The sequence below is a fragment of the Mesoplodon mirus genome (genome assembly GCF_964341445.2).
Source record: "Mesoplodon mirus genome assembly, chromosome: 1".
In the NCBI taxonomy this organism is placed as follows: Eukaryota; Metazoa; Chordata; class Mammalia; order Artiodactyla; family Ziphiidae; genus Mesoplodon; species Mesoplodon mirus.
The window spans coordinates 20,968,797-20,985,472 of record NC_138976.1 but is presented as its reverse complement, the minus strand read 5'-3'; the positions used below and the strand labels follow the sequence as shown (position 1 = coordinate 20,985,472).

General features: G+C 38.3%; 1 long non-coding RNA gene across 2 annotated transcripts in view; it reads left to right on the top strand.

Annotated features, from left to right (window-relative positions):
• The window catches only part of LOC309799859, a 43,636-nt gene that overhangs the window by 4,635 nt on the left and 22,325 nt on the right, over nucleotides 1–16,676 (top strand). The window contains exon 1 of one of the 2 annotated variants that reach the window (XR_014293363.1): nucleotides 16,236–16,341. The exons of the other annotated variant lie outside the window; for it this stretch is intronic. This is a non-coding gene — a long non-coding RNA (uncharacterized lncRNA). Of the gene's footprint in view, nucleotides 1–16,235; nucleotides 16,342–16,676 lie in introns of those variants that run through there. 2 annotated transcript variants of the gene reach the window in all.

The window sequence follows — 16,676 nt, the reverse complement described above, 5'->3', positions numbered from 1 at the left end:
TTAACTTTTTAAATTTACACAATTGGAAAAATAAAACTCTCCTCTGTGTCTTACAATCATTTCCTGAGACGCTATTGAAATAATGTATGCAGATATGTTTTGCTGGTTGTGGAGAACTATGCCATTGTGAAGTGTGGACATTATTATTCTCTCTAATGGAAAGCTCCCTGAGGGTTTATACCGTTCATAAACCTCTTCCAGCTGCCTACTTTATTTCCCAAACCCTCGTCCTTTGGCTCTTCTTTTTGTTCTAATTACATCCAGGAGGACAACTCCATTAGGAATTAATGAGCTTTAGTACCTTCATTTGCCATCTGCTCCCCTCCCCCTTTTAACAAATGAAGGTGTGTCTCAGCCTCAAGACCTTATGTTGACTGTAGCCAGGCAGATGCGAGTGATTCAGATGAGAAAGATTCTTTATTCCATGGTACCAAGGTCACATTTGGGCTTGGTGCTGCTTTTGAAAGCCAGATGGCGACTAGAAGGTGAGAAGAGCCTCTGTTTAGAGCCCTGCTATGGAACACACTGGCCCCACTGGCATTCATTTATTCAAGCAGGCATTTATTCATTCAATTGACATTTACTGTGTCTGTTATATGCCAGACACTGTGCTAGATGGCAAGGATATAAAGTTGAATGAGACGGACTCTTTTCCTTGAATTGCTCACAGCCTACTGGAGGAGATAAATACATGTATCCAGGTAACTATAGTGCAATATTTGATGTGCTCTAATAGTCCTATAGCACTGAGTCTAGGTTCAGATATAGGGAAAGTTAGAAGAGCTGAATTGCTCTCACAATTTGGGCTTTTCAGAGAAAGGACTGTCTTCTCAGTTCCCTCCATGTCTATTAGCAAAAGGAACTGGTTTGTGGACCAGTAAGTATCTAGTTGATACCCCCCAATTGCCCATCTCTCTTTTCCTTTATTCCTATATCTGCTGTGTCCAGTTTGGGAATCACCTAGGACATAACTGCAATACTGGAAATATTTGCAAATGTAGAGAATAATAATCTCCCCATCTCTATTTATAATAACTGTGTACCATCTATTGTTTAATGAAGAGGGTGGTAATTAGGGTCCTAATAGATAACAGATGGCACACAAAACTGTTACAAGGGTGTGAGTACAGCCCCATAGGAGGGATTGTGCAGGAATCTGGGGCTAGGAGAAGCTGAGCTGAGACAATCTCTATGTCCAAAGGGAAGAAGAGAGGGATCAGTTTTAGGACCCCAGCAGAAAAAGGACCCCTGTAGAATTGGTCTTCTTGAGAGGTACGGTAACCTTCAGTAAAAGGTCATAGTTAGCCCACTTGGAGGCTATCTAGCAGGGAGAAAGCCAGGGAAACAAATCCCCTGCCTTCACTTTCCTCCTCCCTCCCTCCCATCTCTCTGATGCTCTCCATGGCCCAGACCCAGTTAGAAGTCTCAGGGGCTGGGATCCTGTCAACCTCACCCTTCCAGTTCACCAGAGAAGGGTGGAGAGGGGACCTGGGAGGGCAAACAGAAGATAACCACCCAGGAGAGATCAGGATCCTCACCTGTAACATGACTGTGTAAGAATGTAGACTTGCCTGCTCCCAAAAGTTATGTTAATTATGTATATATGCGTATATATATGTGTGTGTGTGTATATATAACATAACTTTTTATGCACATTTTATTATGCCTATATATATATACACATATATGCACATATATACATGTGTGTTTTCTTAAAATAATAGCACACAAGTTCTGTACAGTAAGTCCCCTACATACAGACCTTCAAGTTGTGAACTTTCAAAGATGCAAACATGCATTCGCATGTCCAATCACGTAAGTTCAAGTGTCTGGGGTAAATTGTCACGTGCATGCATCTTCTACGAGTGGTTGTGCTTTTGTGTAGTTTACAGCACTGTATAGAGGACAGTAGTACAGTATCTTTATTTCAAGCCCAGGATGTCCAGAAGCAAGCGTAAAAGCATAGGTAAAGTAGCTGGTACTACTGTACTTTTCAGAGTACTGTACTGTAAGATTAAAAATGTTTTCTTTATTTTTTCTGTTTGTTTTGTATGTATTATTTGTTTGAAAAGTATTATAAACCTATTTCAGTACAGTACTATATAGCCGATTTGTTAGTTGGGTACCTAGGCTAACTTTGTTGGATTTACAAACAATTTGGACTTAAGGAACGCGTTCTCGGAATGGAACTCGTTTGTATGTAGGGGACTTATTGTTTAACTTTCTTACTTGAGATGCTTTACCAAACACTCTTTTTCTGTCCTTTTTTAAAATACTTTCTTAGTTATGGAAAATTTCAAACATACACATACATAATAAATCCCTGTATAACTTTCTTACTTGAAATGCTTTACCAAACACTCTTTTCCTGTCCTTTTTAAAAATACTTTCTTAGTTATGGAAAATTTCAAACACACACATACATAGTAAATCCCTAGATGCCCATTATTTTGCTTTAGTACTTATCAATTCATGACCAATCTTGTTTCATCATGCTCGCATCCAATCTTCATAATCCTATGATTTTGAAATACATCCCGTGTTTGGCTTTTGTTAGGCCAAAGGCATGTTAAAACTATTTTTTAAAATGAATCCCCTTTCTCAATCACAAATTAAGCATATATTTTTAAGAGATGAATCATAGGCAGTAATTAATATATTTTAAAAGGTCAGTCAGCCTCTCTTAACCCTAGATTGTTTTAAAATAATAAATGATTGCAAAACACAATGAATAACATGATTTATATAACTGTTTACTGTGTTATAGTTTAAAAATACTGGCTTATACCTTTATTTTACCTCTTTTTCTTTTCATTGTTTGGTAGTTAACTAAATTCCTAAATGAAGATTTCTTCCGTTTTATTTATCCCCCACCCCTATATTGGGAACCTATCATGGGGTACCATTCAGTATATAGAACATTGTTCCGTTCTGATTTGTAATGTCCCATCTTCCATATATCAGCTTTCAATACATGCATGGGCCTGTGTTGGGCACCTCTTTTTATTCTGTTGGTTTATTATTTTTTAAATCATTGTGCCAACATCATACTTTATAATATACTATAAAGTATCACTTTATAATAATTCTTCATATCTGGCGTTTGGAGTCTTCAGAAGTATCCTAGCCTTTCTTGGCCTGCTCTTCCATATAAATAGGTTCAGCTTGTCAAACTCCATGGGGAAAAAATCCTATTGGTATATGGCAGTTGATTTCTAAAATGATCTGAACTACAAAACATATTTGTTGAGAACTTTGAAAGTTTTCTAGAAGTTTATGAACTGAAGGCTTCATGAGGCTTAAGACAAGCAGGAATAAAATATGATTTTCTCTTTGTGCATGTGAAAGCTTGATTAAAAGAAAACGAATATATTTTTGTAATATTTGTGTGTCGAGCATAGGATCCATATCTTTTTGTTTAATGTAGTTTTCTACTCACTTTAAGATCTTTCTTTGCAATATGGGCTCTCAGTGACTAAAAAGGCAAGGTTGAGAAGAAATGAGAAATGATTGACAGAATATCTCAAGAGCTCAATGGTCTCAAAAAATATGCACCATGGACCCAAGGGGCAATGCATAGAAGGAATATATTAATTGGCTGGTGATTTGAAGATATTAATGATGAAGACCATGGCTGCAATACAGCTGAGTCACTGGTCATTTAAAAATGTAGGATCTGAATGCTTAGGAATTGTATTAGTTATCTATTTGCTGAGTAACAAATTAGTGGCTTAAAACAACCCAGGTTTTATGGGTCAGGAGTCCAGGCACTGGGTCCTCTGCTTGGGGTCTCACCAGGCTCTGATAAACGTGTTGGGTGGACCACATTTTCATGTGGACATCAGCCTGGGGGGGAATGCATTTCCATGCTCATTCAGGTTGTTGGTAGAATTCATATCCTGGTTGCTTAAGACTGGGGTCCCCAGCTTTTTGCTGATTGTCACTGGAGGCCACCCCAGATCCTAGAGGCAATGCAGTTCCTCCCTGTGGGCTTCTTCAGTGTGGCTGCTTGCTTCAGCCAGCAAGGAGGGTCTCTGGCCTGTAGAAGGCCCAGTCCCTCTTTTATGAGCTTTCACCTGATTAAGGCCACACAGGCTAATCTCCTTTTTGATTTACCCTTTTGACTTGGGACCTTTAAAACATCTGCCAAACCCCTTCACCTTTGCCATATTCAATTGTTTAGAAAAAAGTCACAGATCCTGTCTATGCTCAGAGGGAGGTGGTGATCATACAGGGTGTCAACACCAGGCGAACAGAGTCATAGGGCCACTCTAGAGGCTCTTTGCATAGGGCTAAAATAAAATGGCAGAAAAATTGTCATCTGTGGTCACAGTTCTGGCCACCTGGTTCTTTAAAAGTAAAGGGCGTTTCTGGGATGAGACCTGCAGAGGCAGAGGTGTTAGGGTGATGTGGGTCCAGCCCGTTTTGCCTTGTGTTTGTGAGAAGCAGAAGGAACACACATTGCCCTCCCCGAGCTTTCAGGGTATCTGTGCTGTAGGGCTTGGGAGCTTGCTGTGGGCTGTCTCCCCTTCAGAGGAGTAGATGTGGGGATGCAGACACGTGGCTCTGACAGGCAGGCAACACGGATCTCCTTGTAGTCAGCAGCCCAGGAAAGAGTTAAGCCTTGGCTTTTGTTCCTGAGCAAGGAGATTTTGATTAGATGCTTAATTGCTATTGGAACCTCGTGTGTAGGGTACACGCTTAGCGACCTGAGACAGTCAGAGACCGAATTTAGTACCTACTCTTAGGCCTGCTCCCAAGGACAAGAAGAAAAGGAGTTGTGAGGTACATTGTTGGCACAAACGCTGGGTGAACAATCACCTTCCTGGCCCAGCAGCAGTTTCCTGGTGCAGGTGATCCTGTGGCATTTGTGCTGTACAGCTCCCTTCACCTTTCTGGCCCCAGCCTGCAAAAAATTTCTGGCACAGCAGGGAATTAGTGCCTAATGGCAAGAGAAAAGGAAATTAGCATTTCCTAACAGCTAACCAAACACAAAAGCGTCCCCCAGCCTTGCATGGAACACCTCTGACCATCCATCCCTCTACGGCCAAGCCCTGCACCTTACAATCTGTGCTTAATTATACAGGAAAAGAGAAATCTGTTTCTCTGGGAGAGCCTCTGAGAACCTGTTGGGGAAAGCTTTCAATTTTAATTACAGAAGAAATACTGGCTGAGGCAATGGTGAAAAGGAATTACCTTTCCTTTTCTTCTGATTTTGCAAAACAGCTGGCAGCAGACACTGGCACACAGAAGGTGTGTAGGAAATGTGTGTCCAATAAATGAATAAATATGTGAATAAAAAAACCTGTGAAACACTTACACAAGAATATTCTTTCAAAAGAATAATGAAAAATAATTTCATTCAATAAGAGTCATTCTTAGTTACTGATACATGACTTAGTAGTTCCCATTCAATTTAAAATGTTCCATTTTTTTCTGATACTTCACAAGTCATTAATTAAATGTTGCTCACTTTTAAGGCCAATCTGTGAGACATTATTTAACTTGTCCAGCATTAACTCAGCATTAAATTAGGCGGGGCTTCACCAAGTACTGATCATGGGACCTTGGCCTCTCATTGCCTCAGTTTTCTCATTTGTAACAGGGGTATAATAATAGGCTTATTTCATAGGCCTATGAGGAGGAAAACCTCATATATATGTGTGTGTGTCTATATATATGGATTTAAACAGTGTCTTAGAATAGTGTCTGGCACGTGATAAGCTTTACAGAGTATTGACAGCTGCTGCTAGTACCGTTATTATGAGAACTAACTGTTGAGAATAATCCTTCATATACTGGTTTATTCCACTGAAGATAAAGGAAACTAATAGAATATTAGAAATCAGATTAAACACAGAAAGCCAGTAAAATATACCAAGACAGAAGATGATGAGAGTGTAAAAGCATAGAAGAAAAAAAACCGGTTTTTGTTTTTCTTTTTCTTTTTTAAAGAAGGAAAAAGCCTAGAAATAGGACAAAAACTATTCGTTGGCTATACTGACATGGAGATCGCTGGTGACCTCCATAAGTAAAATTTCAGGACAGTGGGCAAAGAGATTATGGTGAGAGAAGTCAGATGGATGTAAATTATAGAGTAAGTGGGACGTGAGGACATGGAAACAATGTATGAAGATAACAATTTTGAAAAGTTCAGACATGAATTGGCTAAAGAAGATATGCAGGGATTAGGGGAGGAGGGAGGCTTTCATGTTACACGTATAGTTTTTAACATTTTAAGTTGGAGTTACTAGTCTAGAATGAGGTTGAATTTTGGCAAGAATCATTCATAAGGAGTAGATGGGCTGTAGAAAATGCAGGGCTGTGAAGTACTTGAGACGATGGGAGAAAATGAAATGCTATCTCTAGTGCACATGGCCTTTTAACTTTAACTCCTGTAGTAAAAGGGAACACAAAGATCAATGCAAATGCTAATGAATTAATGGATTTGGCAGTGGACTGTTTACTGACTTCTGTGTTCTTAATGAGTTATGAAGCACCTCACCAGCTTAGAGCGAAGGAAGTAGAGAGAATGGAGGAACATTTGAGGAGGGCAGGTAAAGCTTCTCAGAAAATAGTCCTTAAGGAGAATTAGAAAGAACTTACTATGAGTCAGAGCAATATTTCCAGTCTTGAAAATCCATTTGAAGTTGGTGATTATTAATTTATTGGAATACCAATTTGCCCTGCCACATGATTTTTCTCCAGCTACCTGGATATAAGTCACACAGAGGCAGAAAAGAGTGAGAGATAACAATCGAGGGAAAATACAATTAGTATTTTTTTTTTTTACCTTTTTCTACTTCCCCGCTCCAACTCTGGGGAGGCTTCATGGACATGGCTGCCCTCCCAGCCTCCAGCAGCACTCTCTTATCAAAGAATTCAAAGAAATGGAACATAGGTTTCCAACTTATTAGTTTAGCAAAATCAAAAATTATATATAATGTCTTCTGTTGGCAAAGATTTTTGCAATATAATTTGGTTCCATCTTTTGACAAGTAATTTGGCAATGTCTAGCAAGATAAAAATGTTAATAGCTTTTTACACATTAATTCTAATTCTGGAAGCTTATGCCAATAAATAATTTATAATCCAGAAAATTATTATATAAAGATGCTCATTGTCATGTCATTTGCAATAACAAAAAATTAGAAACACCTTTAATTGTTAACAGTAGAAAAACAGTTTAGGAAATTATATCCACTTAGTAGAAAATTACACAGTTACTATATTATAATTACAAGATGATGGAGCAAAATAGAATAATGCTTAATAAAGAAAGAATGAAGAAAGCTGACCTACAATTGTGTCTTCCTTATGACAGTAATTATGTAAACATATAAATATTTATTAAAACTTAAAATCAAAATAAGGTTTTAAAAGCTCTGTACCAGTAATGGGGATTTTATGTTTGTTTCAAAATATTTTTAACATAACTCTTATAATTTTGTTTTTTCTACTCCTTTTCTTAAGAATTTCTTATTATTACCTCATTTTTTATTTCATAGTTTCAAATAAAGTCAGCAATTTTATCATCAGAAGATTAGACTTATTTGACAGTTCATAATTCCAAGTTATTTGGTATAAAAAGACCATATACACTTGTAGGTGCTTTCAAAATAAAATTTCGAGAATTTTTTTTTTTTTGCTTAATCTTTCCTAGTATGGAGATTAAGCAAACTACCTAAAATTGCTAGCCATTCTTTTTTCATTTTTCTCATTTTATTCATTTATCTTGCCCTTCACAGAAATGATAACAAATGAGTCTGCAGTTGCATCTGCCAATTTCTTAAATCCTCTATTATCCACAATATGAAATCATACTGATATGAATGCTTCCAGTATTTTCAGAGCTCTTTAGTTATTATACTTTAGCATTCTGTATGAAGTATCTTATGTAAGTGTAAAATTTAGACTCAACTTCTGGAGGCTTTTGATTTCTTAGTTCAAAAGTGAGAGATGCTTAGTCCAGCCATATGATTAACAATTACTTGTATAGTAAGAAGCTCCTACATTATTGTTTTATGGATACCTGGCAGTTTTCTTGCCATTTCTCACAAGTTCTCTATTAAACACATTCTCTCTCTCTCTCTCTCTCTCTCTCTCTCTCTCTCTCTCTCTCTCACACACACACACACACACACACACACACACACATTGTGATTAAAAGCACAGACTTTGGCATTATGAAGTCTAAGGTTCAATTTCCAGTTCTGTAGTTTCTGGGCCACTTCACTTGAGGCAAGTAACCTAATGTCTCTGAACCTTGTTATTTTCATCTGTAAAATGGAGATTACAATTATATCAGACAATCCTCAAAACATCCGTAATGATTTTAGAGTTTCAGAGTCAGGTACAAGCAGGCACTCAGTAAATGGCTAGTGCTTTTATTACTTTATTATTATTTAGGTCTTTGTTTTCCTTGAGTCTGGGAGTCCCCATAATGAAATGTAATTTCCAGTAGATTAACACCTGTTTTCACCAAAAATTTTAACTGAGTTCATTACTTTCTGTGCAACCCAGATTAGATTTCTGCCTTTTTTTCTGTGCCGTATGTAGGTGTTCAATAGATTTATTTAATAAATGTATGAGTGCATGAGTGCGTAGATGAATTTTTAAATGCTTCTTTTTGAGAAGGTAGAACAAATGTGACACAGTAGAACAGATAAGAAAATAGTCCATGGAAAAAATGGCAAAGTCACGTATGTGCCCAGGGCCAGCCTAAGAAGAATTGCTTCTTTTTTTTTTTTTAAGGGAAAATGTGTTGAATAGCTTATTTTAATTATCTTTAAAAGTTAAGTACAGGGACTTCCCTGGCGGTCCAGTGGTTAAGACTTCGCCTTCCAATGTAGGGGGTGTGGGTTCAATCCCTCGTCGGGGAGCTATGGTCCCACATGCCTCACAGCCAAAAAACCAAAACATAAAACAGAAGCAGTATTGTAACAAATTCAATAAAGACTTTAAAAAGTGGTCCACATCAAAAAAAAAAGTTAAGTACAAAAGTTTGCTGATGATTTACATATTTAGCACCAATAAAATAATGTGAGATTAGCTGTACTAAAACGGAATGTTGAGCTACATTCACATTAAGTGACATTATATAGTCTAAATTTGTGGAAAACTTCTGAGATGGCTGATAAAAAGTAAGATGGTGAGTGACCTTTGAGCAGAAAAAGACAGAAAGAGAAATGGCCTTTTCTACATCCTATTGTGCCTCTAAGTAAAATGCTTGGTAATCTAGCTACAAAGCTATATGTCATTTGGCTTTAGGCACCTACTGTGATTTACCTTGTGAAGATCAGATTTTGCCATGGAGAGGATTTGTAAAAGTATCACACATTCCAGTACCATTGGCAACCACAGCTACCAAAAACTCCAATTTAAATTGATGAACCTAATATCAGATGATAGTATCATTTCCTTGTGGGTGTTTTGGGAAAAGGTGGGTAGGAAATGTATAAAAGTGAATACTTTATTCACTGAAATAGCAATTCATCATTTGAAAACATAAAATACATTAAAGTTGTTATAGCATCAGGCATTACTATTTCACTGTACTTTAGACATTGCCTACAATCAACATTTTCTGCCCTTTGAAACAGAATCTTGCTTGTGGTATGCATTAATCATATAAAAGATTAAACACTGAAAAGAAATTCAGCCTTTAAAGACAATTTGCTTTGATTTATTCAGTGGGTTCTTCCAAAAAGTTAATACCAAGAATTATTGCTTGTTGAATTGGAGTTACAAATTCTTTCAGAGTTACTTAGTATTTTCTGTAATATCAGTATCAAGGAAGGTAAAGCAAATTTACATATTCATTAGGAAATACAGGCACATAATCATAAAACAAGAAAACAGTGTTTTTGTAGACTTTATTTTTTAGAAGTGTTTTAATTTTACAGAAAAATTGAGAAGATAGTATAAAGTGTTTCCATATACACTAGACCCATTTCCCTCTGTGATGATCAACTTATGTTAGTATGTTACATTGTTACAATCAATTAACAAATATTGATACATCATCATTTACTATAGTCCATACATTAGTCCAGTTCCTTAGTTTTTACCTAATGTCCTTTTTCTATTCCAGGATTTCATCCAAAACATCACATTACATTTAGTTGCCATGTTTCCTTAGATTCCTCTTGGGTTTGATAGCTTCTCAGATTTTCCTTGGATGACCTTGACAATTTTGAGTAGTTAGGTTTTTGTAGGATGCCCACTACTAGAATTTGTTTGATGCATTTTTCATGATAATATTGGGATTATGTGTTTTGGGGAGGAAGACCACAGAGTAGAAGGGTTATTTTGTCAGATCACATCAAGTGTACAAAGTATCAATATGCATTATGAATGCTGAGGTCGACCTTGATCACCAGGCTGAGGTAGTGTTTTTCAGGTTTCTCCATCGTAAGATTACTGTTTTCCCTTTTTCATACTGTACTTTTTTGGAAGGAAGTCAATATGCTCAGCCCACAACTAAGGAATAGGGAGTTATGCTTAAGATGGAGTACTACATAAACTATTTGGAATTCCTTTGCACTGGAGATTTATCTATTCTCCTGCATTTATGTATCCAATTATTTATTTATATTAGAAGAACTCATGGATTTTTATTTTATACTTTGGGTTATAATCTAATTCTACTTTAGTTACTTTGTTCCTCAAATTGCTCTAGTCCTGACCCTTGTGAACTCTTTTCAGTTGGCTCTTGTGCCACTCTGAGGTATCCCCATCCTATATATTTTTTTGGGACTTCCTTACTTTCTGACACTGTAAGATGGTCTTGTATATAAATCTTGTATATTTACTGCCCCAGTCCTAGAATCAGCTATTTCTTCAAGGATAACTAGATCTTTTTAGTGGAGAACGGTATTAGACAGCAGGATCTGGGTGTGGGGTGTGCTAATTGCTGCTCGGATGTCATTGCTTCTAGATCTTCTCAGCTGACAGAGCAAAGAGATAATATGTGTGTACATTACCCATGTATATGCACATATCTATAAGTATCTCTCTACATAACCATGTGTATTAAGGTAATATGAAGCAATATTAAGCTAAACATGAATGTATATTGATGTTTCCAACTTTAATCTGTTACCACATAGATCATCTTAGCCTCATCTCTTGCTTATCTTTAAATTTCAACTCCAGCAAAACACTTGGCTTTTAGAAGTATGAAAATCAAATTGTAGCAACTCTGGGAAGCCACATCATCTAGCAGAATAATTCTTAAAGGGCAAGGTGTATATCGTCAAATTTTAATTTACAGTCAGCAGTACTTTTTAACATCAAAAGGCCTCCAGACCTCTGCTTCCAAGAAGATGAAGTAGCCCATTTCTCCCAGGTTCTCCCACTTAAAACTAAAACCCTGAACATAACAACAAACAAACATAGGAAGATGCTGAAAGGTGGAAATGAGAAGGCAGACTTAACTAGGGACTTTGGGACTTGAGGAATAACATGGTGATGAGTCCCCTGTGTTTCCTGTTGCTTCCCATACATCCTGGAGAGGGTATTACAGGAACCCCCAATCAATAACCACCAACAGAACAACAGACAAAAAAGCTTCAAAAAAACCCACAAAACCCTGTTCCCCCTAGCCAAAGTATGAGGAAAGTGGTTGCTAAAGACAGAAGACCATTTGGGCAATAATATACCCACTACTCGAGCCAAGTGCCAGTGGAATATTGCACCCATCGCCTATGTCCTGTCGTTTCAGTTGGGCCAAGGTAGGATTTGATCTTCCACACCACCCCACTCCTGCCCTCCAGAAGAGCCAGCCCTCTGATTCCCCACCAGGGTTGTTTCAGTGTGGTCCAGTGGTGAGCTGAGCCTCCACCCCTTTCCATTAGCAAACAGACTTTAAAAGGTGGTGCCTGACAGGCTAGTTAACACTGGGCTGCCCTCACACAGTCATAGGGTCCAATGGTGGGACTTAGCCTCCATGTCTCCCTGACATCAAAAAGAATAGGGTGTTACAGGTTGGAGGGAGTAGGCACCCCACTAACCCCCAGCACATGGTGTCAGTGAGACCCACTGGGGTGCTGTATCCCCATAACCGTCCTGAGGCACTAAGACGGAATGAGATGGCACAAGCAGGGCTAGTTGTCACTTCTCTTCCTCTTACCCTGGCGTCAGTGGGGCCAGCAGGGAGCTGACCCTCTACCCACACCCGGCATCAACAAGAGGGAATGAAGTGGGAGGAAGGACAGCAAACACTTCACTTCTCCCCTCCCCTGGTGTCAAGAAATCTACTGGGGAGATGAGCTTCCACTCCTACTAAAAGGCAACACAATGGTATTAATGTTCCCACTTTTGGGGGGAAGGTGTCACAAGGGCCAATAGGATAGCTGAACTTCTGCTTGATCTGTCTGCAGTGAGACAATGTAAGTGCCCACTTTTGCTGGGGTATTGTCAGTAGGGCCCAATGGAAATCTGTACGTAACCCCCCCTACGCCTCAAATAGGATGACTTCCTTCTAAAAAGTAATAATAAAATTAAATGGGATACAGAGTCATATAATAACTCACAATGTTTAGAATACAATGGAAAAATACTCATGACACCAAGAACCAGGAAATCACAGAATAAATGAGAAAAGACAATAAACATACACCAACACTGAGATGAAACATCTATTGAAATGATCAGACAAGGATTTTAAATAAGCTGTCACATAAATGCTTCAATTAGCAATTATGTGTTCCTTGACAGAAATGGGAAAAATAGAAAATGTAAACAAAGAACTAGAAGTTATAACAATAAAAACAAATGAGAACAGTAGAACTGAAAAATACAACAATCAAAAAACTTTGCTCAAGAATAGAGTGGAGATTACAAAGCATAGAATCATGAACTTAGAAGAGGTCAATACAATGTACCAAATGTACAGAGAAAAATAGACTGAGGGGTAGAGATGGGAGAAAGAACAGGATCTCAAGAACGTGTAAACAGTAACAAAAGCACTAACATTCATATCATCAAAGTTCCAGAATGAAAAAAGAGAGCAAGTAGGACTGACAAAGTATTCAAAGAAATCATGACTAAAAAGTTCCCAGTTTTTTAGAAGACAAACACAAATTCAAGAATCTGAACAAACCCAAAGAGGAAAAACGCAAAGATATCCTTGCCAAGACGCGTCATAATTAAACTTCTGAAAAGTAGAGACAAAGAAAAATCTCGAAAGTGGACAGGCAGAAACAATGCATCACTTATTGAGAAACACCAATTCCAATGACAGCATATTTCTTGTCTAAAACTCTGGAGTCAGAAGCATTGACGTAACATTTTTCAAGTGCTAAACGAAAAGAACTCTCAGCCACAAACTCACACTTTTTATATCCACTCTCTTGTTTGACTTACGTTAATGGACTACTAACTCATCTTTCTATATCCGGGACTGCCATCACCCTTCTCCAGAAATCTAGTCACAGTATTTCCAGAGTGATCTTTCTGAAAATGAAACAAATTTTTCTTATAAAAATACCTGATTGTGTTATGAAACTTTTCTCTCTTCTAAGTTACCAGTTAAAATCCTTCAATGGATTCCCATCTTTCTTGGAGTAAAATCTCACATCCAAACTCTCTGTCCTTTTGGGCTGCTGTAAGATTATACTGCAGGTTGGGTGGCTCATAAACAACAGGCATTTTTTTTCTCACAGTTCTGGAGGCTGCAAGTGCAAGAATAGGGTGCCAGTATGGTCAGATGAGGGCCCTCTTTTGAGTCACAGACTTCTCATTATATCCTCACAGGGCAGAAGAGCTTAGGGAGCTCTGTGGGGTCTCTTTTATAAGAGCACTAATACCATAATCATTTCCCAAAGGCCCCACCTACTAATACTATCACCTCCGGAAATTAAGATTTCAACATATGAATTTGGAGGGGAACACAAAGACTAGACCATAGCACTTACTATACATACATGGACCATTCATGGTCTGGCTTCTACCACCCTCTCCATTGTCTTCTTTTCTTACACTCCAGTGACCATTTCTTTTTTTTTTTTTTTTTTTTTTTTTTTTTGCGGTACGCGGGCCTCTCACTGTTGTGGCCTCTCCCGTTACGGAGCACAGGCTCCGGACACGCAGGCTCAGCGGCCATGGCTCACGGGCCCAGCCGCTCTGCAGCATGTGGGATCTTCCCAGACCGGGGCACGAACCCGTGTCCCCTGCATCGGCAGGCGGACTCTCAACCACTGCGCCACCAGGGAAGCCCCAGTGAGCATTTCTTATACTGATTATGAATGGAACTCCTTTCTGAACTGATCCATAACCATTCATTTTCTGGCAACCATGAATCTATCTTCTCTTTTCCTCAAAAATTCACCCTTCCTTCATGTTACATATCCATTTCAATTGCCTTCTACAGGAAGCCCTACTGATATCCCCCATATACTACTGTCCACAGCATGAATTAATGTCTTACCATGTCTTCCTATAGCACTCTGTAATAATTTTTACGGTAACTATGGATTTTCTTATTTGAATGTCACAATACATTGAATTCTAGGTGGCACGGTAATGATTTTAGTAACAGTAACACTGGTGCCTAGTTTAACCCAGGGCATACTTTAGGTGTTCAATAAATGTTTGTTGAATGAATGAATGAGTGAATGAATGGTCAGTTTGAAATCTTAATCATGTTACTTTTCAAAAATCTGTTAAAAGATACCCACAGTTTTCCAGAAGATTAGGGACTTAGGATCTTAACCTTGATTTAATAGAGGAAATTTTTACTCATACATCATGCTTAAATACTTCAAAGTAAAACCATTAACCCAGGAATTTAAGGTTATCCATTTGGACTTGCAAGCCAATAATTAATATCTCCTGCCCCGACTGTATTAGATGGTTTCAATGCTCCACTCATATCTCCCCAGCACTCATCATTCCAGTATATGCTGATAGAATCATGCTACCACCTGCAATTATCCACCTTAGGGCAGGCCAGAAGTGTACAGGACTTAATGTATCTGGGTGTAGCTTTCAACCAAGGACAGAGGGGACTGGAAGATAAGTACTTCAAGTTTCTCACCGATTCTTGGGATAACTCTGAGACATGTTCTGTAGAGTTTCACAGAACTCCCCTGAAGTACTGGCAGCAGTTCCCTGCAGGAGTAATTGATTCAGTAATGCACCTCTGTTGGCTTCCTTCCATGCCTCCATTCTCAATTCCCACTCCACTTCTGAGTTTTCTGGAAGCACCTCCCAGATGAACAGTTTGCATTCAAATTATTGCCTCAGGTTCTGCTTCTAGGGGAATTCAATTTATAGCCTCCTAACAATCCGGTGCTCCTTACAGAGCCATCACTGGTACAAGTACCAAGGCATGCCACATTATGTATCTCTCCTCCTAAATCCTAATATTTTTAAACAGATAGGAAAGAGCATGACCTTGAAGAGAAAAATCGTTTATATGAGAATGGCCAATGGATAAAGGGAAGGAGAGACAGTGCCATTTGTCTTCCATTAATGATAGTGTGAAATTTATGGGCAGATGGTCTAACAGGTGTGACTATAATTTGAGGAGCCTGCTCCCTTGGTTACAGAAGACTGCTATTGTTATTATTATGGAAGCACAACCTCATGACTTTATTGCTTCACTTGATGTAGCCTTTTCCTTTACCCTTAAATCTTTCTACATCACGGAATTGCAGCCAATAGATTTATTTTCTCCCTATGGCTCCATCACACAAAAAAGACACACATGTGCACACACACACACACACACACACACAGTTTTGTGTATGCCAGTGCTCGAAAAGACAAGCTCATGGTGCATGTATGCAATGGATACTGTACATTACAGGTCTCTGTGAAATAGTCTTCTGCAGGTTCCTGTGTTTATTTTATGAATAATTAACTTTAGTAAAGTTAATTTCCTGAAGATCTTGATGAAGACTGAAGAAAGGAAGTAAATTTTAAAGAAAAGGACTTAGAAACTTGCCCTTTTTGCCCTCTCTTTGTCTCTTAATGAACAAAGGATAACTGGGCCTTTTTTGCAGTCTTTGCTTGAGTTGAAGACACAAAATGCAATCTGTACTCTTATAATATGTTCAGTTTATGAGTACACAAACTTACAAACCGTGAATTTCCCTAAAGTTATTATACCATTTAGAAGATGTTTGTTTGGACGTTTACTTAAAACCAAACAATTGAGGTCTATATGTCCAAATAATTTCCTTCTCTCTTGCTGTCTCCATTTCAGTTTCCTGAGTTTCTGGGAAGGCCTGGTTTCCCCCAAAGGAACAATTTCTGGTAGAAGTCTGAAGGTCTGACCCAAGAAAAAAAATCCAGTATAGCCAATGAATTGAGGACAAGAAGGTTTCCAATCAGGTAGGAACATTTAATCTCATACATTACAATCACCTTAAGTAAGGTGTGCTGATAGCTGGGTATGATTTCACTGCTTGGAAAAAGATGCATATGTAACCTACCCCCACAAGGAAGCTTTCTCAATTCCCTTAGTGGTTGTGGTGTTTATCGGAGAGTGCCTTGGGGGAAAATGAATACAATAACAGCATGATGCTTTTTTTTTTTCATTTTTAGCTCATTGTTGCCAAGTACACTTGGTGACCTTGGTGCCTGTGGTTTAATCCCAGGAGGTTAGACATGTGGAACAGCACATTGACCCTTTTTAGTATTTTCTCCCAAGACAAATCATTTTTATA